General features: G+C 36.3%; 1 protein-coding gene and 1 long non-coding RNA gene across 7 annotated transcripts in view; one reads left to right on the plus strand and one right to left on the minus strand.

Annotated features, from left to right (window-relative positions):
* ARHGAP26 (Rho GTPase activating protein 26) overlaps positions 1 to 12,479 on the minus strand; it is a 504,960-nt gene that overhangs the window by 296,450 nt on the left and 196,031 nt on the right. The window lies entirely within an intron of this gene.
* Positions 1 to 12,479, plus strand: part of LOC141506181 (uncharacterized) — a 50,545-nt gene that overhangs the window by 24,695 nt on the left and 13,371 nt on the right. Inside the window, exons 2-3 of one of the 2 annotated variants that reach the window (XR_012473785.1) lie at positions 7,906 to 8,019; positions 8,873 to 9,011. This is a non-coding gene — a long non-coding RNA (uncharacterized LOC141506181). Of the gene's footprint in view, positions 1 to 7,905; positions 8,020 to 8,872; positions 9,012 to 12,479 lie in introns of those variants that run through there. The other variant, XR_012473786.1, reaches the window with a different exon arrangement.

Consider the following 12,479-nt stretch of genomic DNA (forward strand, 5'->3'; position numbering starts at 1 on the left):
AAATTCTACCTGTTGAGCCACCTGTGTATGTACATATATAAGTACATGTATCTATTTAGCCATGTATTTGCATATAGCAAAACACATATGCATACGTATGTATAAAACACACACACATATGTACATTTATGCATAAGCATAGTCCCTGACCCAAGATTCCTAGATTTCAACACCAATAAGTTTATATAAATATTATGATGAATTTATATACAATAGATTCAAAAGGAAAAAATAAGGTGGTGCTTAAGCTAAGTTTCAAAGGAAAGCCAGTATTGAATAGTCAATTCAAAGGCAAGATAGAGTACCACTGGCATGCACCAATAAAGCAAGAAGACATGCATGGAAGGGAATCCTTTGTAAAAAGACTCAAAAGGTAAAAAGAGAACTGGTCCTGGAGTCTGGGGAGTTCAAAGTTGGCCTCAGCCATGTGACACTGGCTGGGTGAGACCATGGGCAAGCCACTTAACCCCAGATTGCCTGGAGGAGGAGGAGGAGGAGGAGGAGGAGAAACAGAGACTAAATTTTGAAGACATTTAAAGAACTGTTTTTATATGGAATCATAGATGTACTAGAGAACCAATGGAGCTTAATGACTGGGGATATATTTAGCCTGGATTGTGAGAAGCCACTGGCAGCTGTGTGGGGAATTGATTGGAGAAGAGACAACAAAGGAAAGAGGACAAAACTGGGTAGAAAAGGTGAATCTGGCTTCATTGTCTAAAGAATGCATGAGTAGAATTTCATAAAACAATAATATCATAAAGATCACCTATGCTACTATGAAGATTTGTTTTCTGGGAACCAGAAAGAAAACTATCCAAATGAGTCCCGATGTTTTAAAGTCATCTTTGCACCCCAGTCACCAATTCTTTTCTCTTGACTCAGTTTGGATACACTTGGTTCTTCCCACTCTCCCCTTCAGTATAATTTAATCAGAGGTCAGAAGAAGCAATACAAGGACATTCAAGATCTTTCCAATTTTGGAACTGATTGCATGATATGGGAGATGCTGGCAAAGGACCTCCCAGCATGGTGTGCCCACATCAAAGAAGGCGCTGTATGCTCTAGGAGGAAAGCAGAATTACATTAACTCAAAAGAAACTTGAGATGCACAAATTGAGAGACATCTCCACTCCAAATGTTCATGTGGACTATTTGTGCCCAACCTGTGGAGGAGCCTTCTGAGCCTGAAATGGTCTAATCAGCCACAGTCTGACACACTGTACTTTAAACCCATCATAGTGATGTCACTTTGGTCCACTTTGTGAACAAAGGCCAACAATCAAGTCAGTTTAAAATATCTCATTAGCATTTCTTTTTAGATTTTTGCAAGGCAAATGAGGTTAAGTGGCTTGCCCAAGGCCACACAGCTAGGTGATTATTAAGTGTCTGAGACCAGGTTTGAACCCAGGTACTCCTGACTCCAGGGCCAGTGCTTTATCCACTGTGCCACCTAGCCGCCCCATCTCATTAGGATTTAAGTCACTACTCCACACTGTTTAACATGTATACAGATTTTCAAAAGTCAGGATACCCTCCTCCCCCATTTAGATTTGAGAATCATATCTCCTCACACAGTCACACTCCACTTCACAGTGATCCCTACCCAAAACATATATTCAAGGTGGCATGCTGAACTATGTATGCTGAACAATACCAACTTAAACATGTGTCTAGATCTATGATTTCATTGGATAGAGGAAACACCTTTTGAGAAATCTTCTATCAGTACAGATCAGAGCACTGGACTACAGCAAGGAAAAAGTGAGTTCAAATTCAGTCTTAGACACTTACTAGTCTTGGAGTAAGCTAGTTTCCTCATCTGTAAAATGGGACCTACCTCTTAAAAATATTGTGAGAATGTGAAATAATATTTGAAAATTCCTGAAATTGCTATTTAAATATTATTATACTTAAATATATCTTTATTTTTATATTCATAAATATATTAAAATATTGCTATTCTTCATAAATATTTTTAGAAAGTATATATCTTTATTTGCCAAGAAACATGAGAAGATAATATTTACATATTAGTATTACTCACTCAAGTTGTATTTGTCAACTACACACACACACACACACACACACACACACACACACACACACAAAAAACGCCTCTTTGATTCTTCCTAAAATATACTGTTTTCAGTCCCTTTCTGATGGGGTCACACTTTTTTCCCCTTCAATTTGAAATTCATACTACAGATTGGGATGGGGTGATACAAATAAGCAGTTGTCCTAGAGAAAGAAGCTTTGTCCCTGAAGGCCTACAGAGGATTCCTCTCCCCTCATACCCCTAAATTTGACCTTTGGACAAGACTACAAGTCAATGATCTTAGTATCCAGATCTAAGCGCCCAACCCAAGAACCAATTCTCCAACACAGACTTTTCAGATAGGAGAGCTGCCCTCTGCAAGGCAAGCACAGCAGGAGAGCTGAAAAAAAAATGAACATGTTGATATTATGACCTTTTCCTTTTTCCTCCTGTTGAAAAGTATCAAAGGGCCTCATTTCCTCCAAGTGGAATTAAATGCCTGATAAGTGATAAGAATGGGGAAAGAACAGCCAATAGATTCTGGCAAGGAATTCATAGGACTACAAGGTGGAACCCCAGCTCCTGACCTGGAGCAAGTCCTTGGTCACATCTTTGAGTCCTGACAAGGAGCAGGAGTCTCCTACATACCATATCCCAGTCTCTTGATCACTCTCTCTGCCCCAGTCCAAATTGGGGAACTCTAGCTGCTGCTCCCTATCACCCCTACTGCTTCCTATTAAACTCTTCTGGCATTTAAAGCCCTTCCCCACCTGGTATCTGTTTATCTACCTTTTCAGCCTTATTTCATGAAATGGTCCTCTTACTGTTTCTCTGTCCCTCCTTTTACACAACCCTTCTATTCCCTTTGGCTGTGTCTTTATTCTTACCAGACATCCACCTAAACTGAGAATTTACTCCACTTCCACAATTTAGTGTCTTTGAACATCTGATTTGACTCAAAAATTCATCCAGGATGCCACCTTCTACATGAAGATCTCCCTAAGTGGCTCCATCTTCTGGTACTCTCCACTCCCACCCTTCCCCCTAAAAAAAACAAAAAAAAAAAACAAACTTGTATTTATTTTTAGATGTCTATATGTGTGTGTGTGTGTGTGTGTATATGTATATGTATATATGTAGACCTGAAAGAACATAAATTTTCTGAGGGCTAGTTTGCTTCTGTTTTAATCTTTGTCATCCCAGTCCCAAGCACAAAGGTTCTGAGATGTCTGCTGATAGAGATTGATCCTAGAAGGCCATTCAAACTGTATTTACACAGAGAAATTTATGAAATGACATTTGAAAAGTAATGAAGGCTTCAAAAGGAATTTAGATTCTAACAAGATCTATTTCATCACATACATATACACAAACACACACACACAGACTTTGCTAGTGTAAACTCTTTAGAGTTCACAATTCATCCATCAGCATTCAGTGGTCAATAATAACTTTAACTGGTCCAGAATCAAGTTTACTAGACAGTCTTCCTTACTGGGATCTTAACTTCTTAGCATCAACATTGGTGATCTCAGTGGTTTGGCAAATGACCCATTTCCTATTGGATAAGGAAACTGCATCAACTCCACCTACTAAAAAACACAAAGAATCTACTACAAAGTATTTGAGCTTCTATAGGAAATATTTTACTTTCTACTTTCATTTTTTTCTTTCCCATGAGCTAAAATACCAAGAATAGCTTTATGGTAGAGGCAAAATAAAATGACTAGCAGTTTTTCTAATTGCATCTTCACATCTTAGTAAAAAACCCACAAATTAATGGTTGGAATAAAGTATCAGTATTTAGAGTTAGAGAAAAGTTGAGGAAAAAAATTGGAGAAAATAAATGCTCCAAAAACAAAAACAATAACAACAACACATGTCTATCTTGAAGTTCTATTGCATAGGTATAGAGATTCTTTATGGTGCTCTAAGAGCCAGTTCCTAAGTAAAGGGGTCCAATGACTCAGTACCTCATGAACTAGACAGATTTTTACAACCACCAAATCTGAGATTCGAGCATTGGTCATGGTTCAAGAGCTAGTATAAGACAGAGTTGTAAAAGATTCAGAGAGACAGAAGCAAGAACAGTCTTTCACTTTCATAAAGGATGATTAAATATTCACAAGAACTGCAGTAATGTTTGAAGCAAAATCAGTGAACTAGGTACTGTGTGTGTTTTATATATGGATGTATATACACCTACACCCACAAAACCAGTGTTACTAATCCAGTATATATAAAGAATACACACTCACAAAATCAATGAGATGAATATAGTAAGTTGAATATACCTGCAAGTATTCCTTCTTTCCTAACATTCAGCACAGCTGAGACAATGACAAAATCATAATTACTTTGGTCTCTCAAATACTCAGGAACCAGAGCAATGGAAGGTAATATTAATACTAGGTTTCAGGACAAAGATAATGAACCTAAATAACCATGAGTACATGGCTATGTGATAAGATGCATATGCACATTCAATCTGTCCTGACACCAGTTTCTTATAACCAGAAAAAAAAAAAAAAGGTAATCAACTCACTCTCTTCCTCCCCAGAAAAGTCAGTATAATTCTAGGGAGTAGGGGTTCCTGGGGCTGGGGCTGGGGTTGGGGTTGGGGAGGGGGGATGGGGAGGAGGGAAGAGAAGAACTGGCTATTTATTATCTGGGAAAAAAATCTGATCTGGATGAAGAGAGGATAGACGATTATTAATCCAGCAATCTAAGGGTCCAGCCTTGAACTCTAAAAAAGAAAAGGACTTTTTAAAAAATAAAATCCCCAGGATTAATATCATTCCATATTTCTAATAGGTTAACATTGTCAAACAAAATTTTTCTTAAGTATTCCAATTCAAATAGAGCAAAATAAAAGAACTGTAATGTCTCTTCAGGTTGCCAAGAGAAAATATCCCTTAAGATGACAGAAACACAGGACCAACAGGTCCTCAAAATAAAAAATAAGAATTCTTAAATTGACTGGGAAAGAACAAAGAAGACAATCACAATATCCCAAAGGTGGGAGAGCATCCTCCAAATACGCTTACCCAAAGACATAAGATCTCTCATCAAAGCCAAAATCAATCATGATTCTAAATAACTTATGTCAAAGGTGATAGATTCAAGGTGCTGAATGAGATACAAATTTCTGAACATGTAGGAATTTGTTCTGTGTGATCATTGCATAGTTACAAGAATTTTGTTTTCTTATTTTTTCTTTTTTTTCAAACTAGGTGGGAAAGGGTTTGGGAGGGGAAGAAAAGTCATCTATTGAAAAATAAAATAGAATGAAAGATTTTATTTTACAAGTTCTTATCTAATTACCACTTGAAAAGGTGGGTTTTTGGTGACATTTGCTACCTCTGTGACCTTGATCCAGTTGTTTTTAAGAAGTTTTTAACTTTTTAATATTTTAGTTGCTTCATTTAAAATGAAAAGGTTGGTGTAGAGTTCTGGTCCCTTTCAGAAGGGAGTAATATACTACTCAAAAAATAATTCATTCCATTTTGAGGACAACTCTAAAAAGAATTCCTTCCTTGTGTTGAACTGAAATCTGCCTTCCTGTAACCTCAATGTACTGGCCCTAATTCAGCTACCAATGGGAAAATAAATCTAAGAGCTCTGGGAATAGCAGGGTCCGCCCCACCCCCAATCCAACTCCCAACCATGGGATTACGGGGGGGGGGGGGGGGGGGGGGCGTAACCCTCTGATAAGTATTTTTATCCCAGTGGGGAATATTGAAAAGACATGACAACAGATTCCGAAGGTGCTATAGCTCAAAAGCCCTAATTCCTGAAAAACTTGAAAGAAGTATTGTTTCATCAATGGCTTTAACATTAGAGAAGATGCTGCCGGACCCTAGGAATTTCAAGGGTTTTTCATGTATCCTAAAGCAAAGATCTCTGTGCTGCCTTTCTCCTTAAAATATGAGCTCCTAGAGGGATTTATTTGTATCCTCAATCCTTTGCACAACTTTCATTCACTGTCTTTTTCATTATTCCACAACCAACCCTCTGATGATGTAGTTTTAAATACCATCTAGGAAAGAACTGATAAATAAAAGTGCACGTAATAGGTTTTACATATATTTATAAGTCTGCAACAATTAGTGGCCTTCTCAAGTGCAGGGTGAGTAGGGAGGGATAGAGAGAGTTTAAGAGAACTTAAAATATAACAAAAATAAAGAGGAAAAAAATCCCCTCTACATATGTATATGTGTGTGTGTGTGTGTGTGTGTGTGTGTGTGTGTGTGTGTGTATATCTTTTGCCCTTTGTGCAATATATTAATTCATTCTGCCTTTCACACCCAAAATGCTTTTTATTCACCTATCTCCTTACTCTATTTGTAGAGCTCATTTTTTTAAACCAAGGTGAAATAATTTTCCTATATACCAGATAAATGTAATCTTATGAGATCTTATACATGAACCTAGTCTACCAAGGGTTTCCTGGATTCTGATGCTGTTATTCAACAAATAAATTATTCTTATCAAATTTGTGACATCTACAAATATGATGAATTTGATCTGCCTTCATCAAGTCATTGATAAAATATTTCTTCATCTGTTAAATGAGGAAGGTGGACCAGATGATTTCTTAGGGTTCTTTCTAGCTCTAATACATGAATTATTGTACAGAAAAATGGTCAGGAACAGAGACCTATGGACCTCTAATGGAGACATCCTTTTGGTTGACAATCCATTAATTATCATCTTTATATCCAACTATTTCTGAATCTAATTAATTACTTATTCTACATCTTTCTTCAATACAGTCATTAATCTAGCTTGAGAAAAAATGAAATTTACAAAAGCTATTTTCATGACATTTATCAAATAATGAAGGAAGAAACAAAATTAGCTGTACAGTATTTGTCCTTAACAAATTTATCCTCTATCATATTAATCACTGTTTTCCTTTCTGAGTGATCAGAAACTGTTTGTTTGAATAATCAAGGTTAATGATCAATATTAAGATCACCAGCCCAGAGTCTGTAGTTGTGATTTCTTCTCCTTTTTGAAAATTGGCTGAGATACAACCTATATGCTATCTTTTCTATACAAGGCTGATTCAAGGAAAGCACTATATAAATCTTAATAATTATCATCAGGCTATTTAAAAGTTGTGCTCAACTCATTAAAAACCTATATTGCTTATTAACATGGAATTAACCAATGAAATAAATATGCAGCCCTACTATCAATGTCCCCAGGGTCCATATTCCTTTTCTCATTCTCTCAAATAGGAACAAAACAAGAAGAGCCTCCCAGAGTTCTCACTTGAAAACTTCTTGCCAAATTCTTGGTAATAAAACCAGAGAAAAGTTTAGGCATTCCCTTCACACTGGATCACTGGCTCATTTTAGAAAGAAAACTGTCCAGAAGCAAATCAGAAAATATGAGATTCCCCTTCTAAAGTCTATGGAAGTTGGGTCTCTATAATCCCCTTTTTAAGGAAGGAAAAGGCCATTTCCTTTTCTAAATGTCAATGGCTTGGAGACAAGTGGTCAAGTCCAACTGGCAGGAAGAAAAATCAAATATTATTCCAAACAAAAAGGGAGAGGAGGGCGGGGGATGGGAAGTTTAGAACCAGGAAAAATGGTTCATCTGTTGTTAGAGATAAAGGCACACAACCCAGGGGAAAATTCTCGCTGCCCAATAATCCACATACTTTTGCCTATTAATGAGATAACTAATTGATTTTCTCCATGTTTCTCACGTTAAAAACTACAATGGTTTAGGTCGGGGGTGGGGGGCAGAGTGTGTGTGTGTGTGTGTGTGTGTGTGTGTGTGTGAGAGAGAGAGAGAGAGAGAGAGAGAGAGAGAGAGAGGTTGAGGTTTGAGCTATTTTTTTTTTCCTTTATTAGAATGAAAACCTTTCAGGACAGAGCAGAAGACTCAACATTTGAGTCACTGGAAAACAAGATAAAATGATATATTCAAACAGGAGCTTTACCAACTGATTACAGGTGATTTTTCAGGTAAGTGGACGCAAAACCACCCATCACGAGGAACAAAAGGAAATTCAAGAGAAAGCATGACTCATTTTTCAGAGCATTTTTTTTCTGTAAACAATAGTGCCCACAGTTGATTTCTTCCCCAGTAAACTATGTATCACTGTTTCTCAAATTGCAAAGCATAGAAGACAATTTCTTCTCAGTCTAACCCTACAAGAGCTTCAAATACACATACTAAACTGCCACCTAGAGGAAAAATCATCCTCCAGTGCCACTCATAGGACCAGTCCAGCCTCCAAAGTAGGACAAGATCTTAAAGCTGGAGAGCTCAAATTCTCATCTGATGGGAAAGCAAACGGAGGTGTTGGCTTCAGCAATGCGTTCTCTCCACTTTGACTTTTAAATTTTGTTGCTGTTCATTCATTTTTAGCCATATTTGATTCTTTGTGATCCCATCTGGACCTTTCATGGCAAAGACATTGGTGTGATCTACCATTTTCTTCTCCAGCTTATTCTTAGGAGGGAAAAACTGAGATAAACAGGGTCAAGTGACTTATCCAAGGTTACATAGCTTAGTAACAGCTTGAGGCCAGATTGGAGCTCAGAAGGTGAGTCTTTACAAGGCTCTACTATCTAAGCTGCCCCAAACTTTAATTTTTTTAATTTTAGCTAGTCTAGTCATTCGTTTCTGTGGTTACTGTTGTTTTAGGATAGGCTTTTTTCCCCCTTGTGATTTAGAACTGTGACCTCATAGGTATGAAGATCCACACCAGTTTTTGATATGACATCTATCTATCTACCACAGCTTATAATTATAAAATTTTTTCTCATACTATCCTTTCTGTTATTCTTGTGCCTGTCCTCAATGCCCACTTAGAAGCCTGAAGAGTTGTGAATATAAAAGAAATGCCAGCCACCACAAGAAAAAAGTCATGACATCCATTAAGAGTCTCCAGAAGCTAAATCAAGATAATGAAGTCCCAGGCTATAGTAAGGTTCACCTGCCTTGGGATAGATAATATTTTCTCTCTCTCAGAAAGCAGCTTCTTAATTCTAAATGAAGAACTGAGTGAGGCAAGTCAACCATGGATAGGAAGAACCAAGGAAGATCTTCATTTCATTTTCCCCTCATAAGCCTCAAACATCTCTAAACAAAGTTGTGTCTCTCTCTTTGAGCTTAACTAGCCTTTAAGGGACTATTAATCTGTAGGTCTATGAAATTGATTTTTTGTATTTCAAAATAATTGATTTCCTCTGTAATTCTATGTTTAATTTTTTTGCATTTACACAATATTACTGTGAAGGCTAAGAAACCCTGTTCTGCCATAATATTGATTATGCACACAGTGGTCAAACTGTTCCTTTAGAATGTAAGCTTCTTGAGGAGAGAGAGAGAGAGAGAGAGAGAGAGAGAGAGAGAGAGAGAGAGAAGAGAGAGAGACAGACAGACAGACACACTGTCTTTTTCCCCCTTTAGGTCCTCAGCATCTGGTAAAGTGTCTTAAACCTAGCAGACATTTAATCAACCAAACTATGATAATTTACTACCATAACAAATTAAGCTTGACTGTTCTTGATATGTAAGTAGGTACTTACTATTGTAAATAGATTTGTTTTTTATTTTGAGGGGTTTTTTAATGTATTATGGTGCAGTGGAAAGATCATAGAATTTGGAGATTTGAAATAAGAGACCATAGGTTCACATTCTAGACCTGTCACTCCACATTTGACCCTGAACAAGGCACCTATTCTGGCTCTTCTGAACAGAAGCATACAGTACAGAACACTGACTAAGCAATAATTCAAGATATATACTGCTGCAGGAGGAAAAATTTTAGAGTAAAGATAAAGCCATATGATATAAAGGTTAACATTACTATAGGTCAGTGGAAAAATCATTTCCTCTTCTCTGGTTAGGAAAGTCTTCATAAAAAAAAAGGCAGTACTTAGGAAGATGTTTCAATGAAGGGTAAGATGCATAATTTAGTAGAAAGGTAGAATAAGCTACTCACACTGAAACTCGATTTATAAATAATTAAAGTAAGAGACAATCTAGCCCAATTGATAGAGGCCTACCTTAGGAGTTAAGAAGACCAGGCAGAGTTCAAGAGCCACATCTGAACTACACTAACTTTATAGTAAACTCAATTTCCAAGTGCCCCTGGAAATGTGAGAAGACTCTTAAGTTGTTTTAAGAAACTAAACTGGTGGACAATTTCCAAAAAGGAAGGTTCCCACACTGAAAAAAATCAGGGGTTCGATCCAAGGCAATGTAAATCTGAAATGAAATGACATTGACTAAGTCTTTCTAGGCTTAGCAGAAAAGACAATCTAGGAAGAAAAAGAAATGTACTGGAAGAATTTTGAAGCAAGGAATTATTCTGAATTTAAGTAGAAACCAGGCTTATTATACGCTCTAAAGAAAGAATGAACCTGGTTCAGGCTTTGGCATAATATATCAAACAAACAAAAAACAAAATAAACTCACAAAACTAACGTCTATAAACATATTCAAACTCACAAAAATCTGTTTACATAGGAAAAATATGCATAAAAACAAATATATATTGTTTATATAGTATATAATAAAACAAAATATATATACACAAAACATTGTTTATACAGACAAATATACATATGAAAACAAAATACATATCTACACAAGGTATTTTTAGAAAATATAATCATAAAAACAAAATAAGTATCTGCACAAGATATATTATTTATTTAGAAAATACACATACAACTTCATAGACACACATATGATATGTTCTATTAATACACAAAGTAGCCACAGAAGAAGTGGGAAGAATAATGATGATGATCTAATAATAGCAATTATTAAATGATTTACTATGTTCCAGAGGCTATATTAAGTTCCATATGATAATTATCTCCTTTAATCATCACAGCAATCATTGAAGGTAAGTCCTATAATTATCCCCATTTTATAGATGAGGAAACTGAGACAAATAGATTAAGTGACTTGTCCAAAGTCAAGAAGTCATTAGTAGTGTCTAGGACAGGATTTGAATTCAGGTCTTCCTGGCTCCAGCACTCTCTCTATTGCATCAGATAGTAATCCACATGTACACAATAGCTATTTAGACAAAGAGTTCAAGGATAATTATGAACAAGTCAGAGAAGAAAAACATCTTAAAAATTATTATAAATTTTATTTGTTTGTGGATGAGTAGAGACAAGAGTGGAAACGGGTTGAGAAACAAAGATGATAGTTCACAGTTCTTCATTTATCCTATTGAATTGAAGTTGGAGTTGAAACACAGTTTCAAGGTATCTTAATGAGAATACAATAAAAGATAAATAAAATACAAAGGGAGAAAGTTCAGATATATAAAAAGATTTATATGTTTAGCTTTATAAAAAGCAAAAATCCAGGGGACAAAAGAGACTAGTGGTGAATCTTCCAATTATCACGACCATTAGAATGGGATGATGGGGAAAATCTTTGCTTGGACGACTCCTCTCTTTTCCTCTGCTATATAGGCCCTCAATGCCTCAAATATCTGCCTTTCCCTATAGCTCTTTACCAAGCACAGAATTCTTTCAGAATCATTCAGTCCAATAAAAAGAAAGCAGAGAACTCTAATTGTTTCCTTCTTCACTCCCATAAACACCACACACAGGAGAGACTATGCTGTGCCCCATATATCAAAAAGGAGCATTCTCGATTATTTTACATATGGTTTTGGTGGCCCCTCCTGAAACATGTGGGAGAAAATGTCCATGTGTCACTTACATCTGTGAGATGTTTCTTAAAAATAAACAAATTCTGCAAGGTTGACTGAGGGCTACACCCCTGATTCTTTAGCTTGAGTAAATATTTTCCCACATTATGGTCATTATTCCCATAAGATACTAAATAGTGATTGAATTACGCAAAATAAAAGCAGATACATGTGGTGGCAATGTATTAAGTGAAGGACAGGAACTACTAAGTTTGCTTTAGTAAAAAGAACCCTTTTGGAATATAAAGGTTTTGTATTGAAGAAATGGAAATGGAGGGGGAGAAGTTCAGAATTCTGGATTCTGGCTTTGTCTTATACTAAGCCAAGAAACATGAGACAATGTGATAGAGTGAAAGACCAATCAAAGAGTAGTCAAAAGACCTGGATTCAAATTTAAGTGAGTATTTTATCTGGTCATCAATTTTTTCATCTTTAATATTGGGGGGTAGGGGCCCCTTCTGGAGAAGGCAACACTAAACTAAATAATCTTTAAGGACCTATCTAATCTTGACTGTCTATATTCCTCTATTTGGAGAAAGACCTTAATTGCCAAACAGAGAATTTCTTGAAGTTACCGAAGTTTAGTGAATAAAGAAATAATGGACATCCTAGATACGTTCTTTAGAAAAATCACTTGGTCACTGTATGGAGACCAGTCCTTCAAATTATATTCCAGGTGATAGATTAGAAAACTAGGCTGATGGATACAATCACAAAAAAATACTAAGTCCAATC

The sequence above is a fragment of the Macrotis lagotis genome, chromosome 1 (assembly GCF_037893015.1).
Source record: "Macrotis lagotis isolate mMagLag1 chromosome 1, bilby.v1.9.chrom.fasta, whole genome shotgun sequence".
Taxonomy (NCBI): domain Eukaryota; kingdom Metazoa; phylum Chordata; class Mammalia; order Peramelemorphia; family Peramelidae; genus Macrotis; species Macrotis lagotis.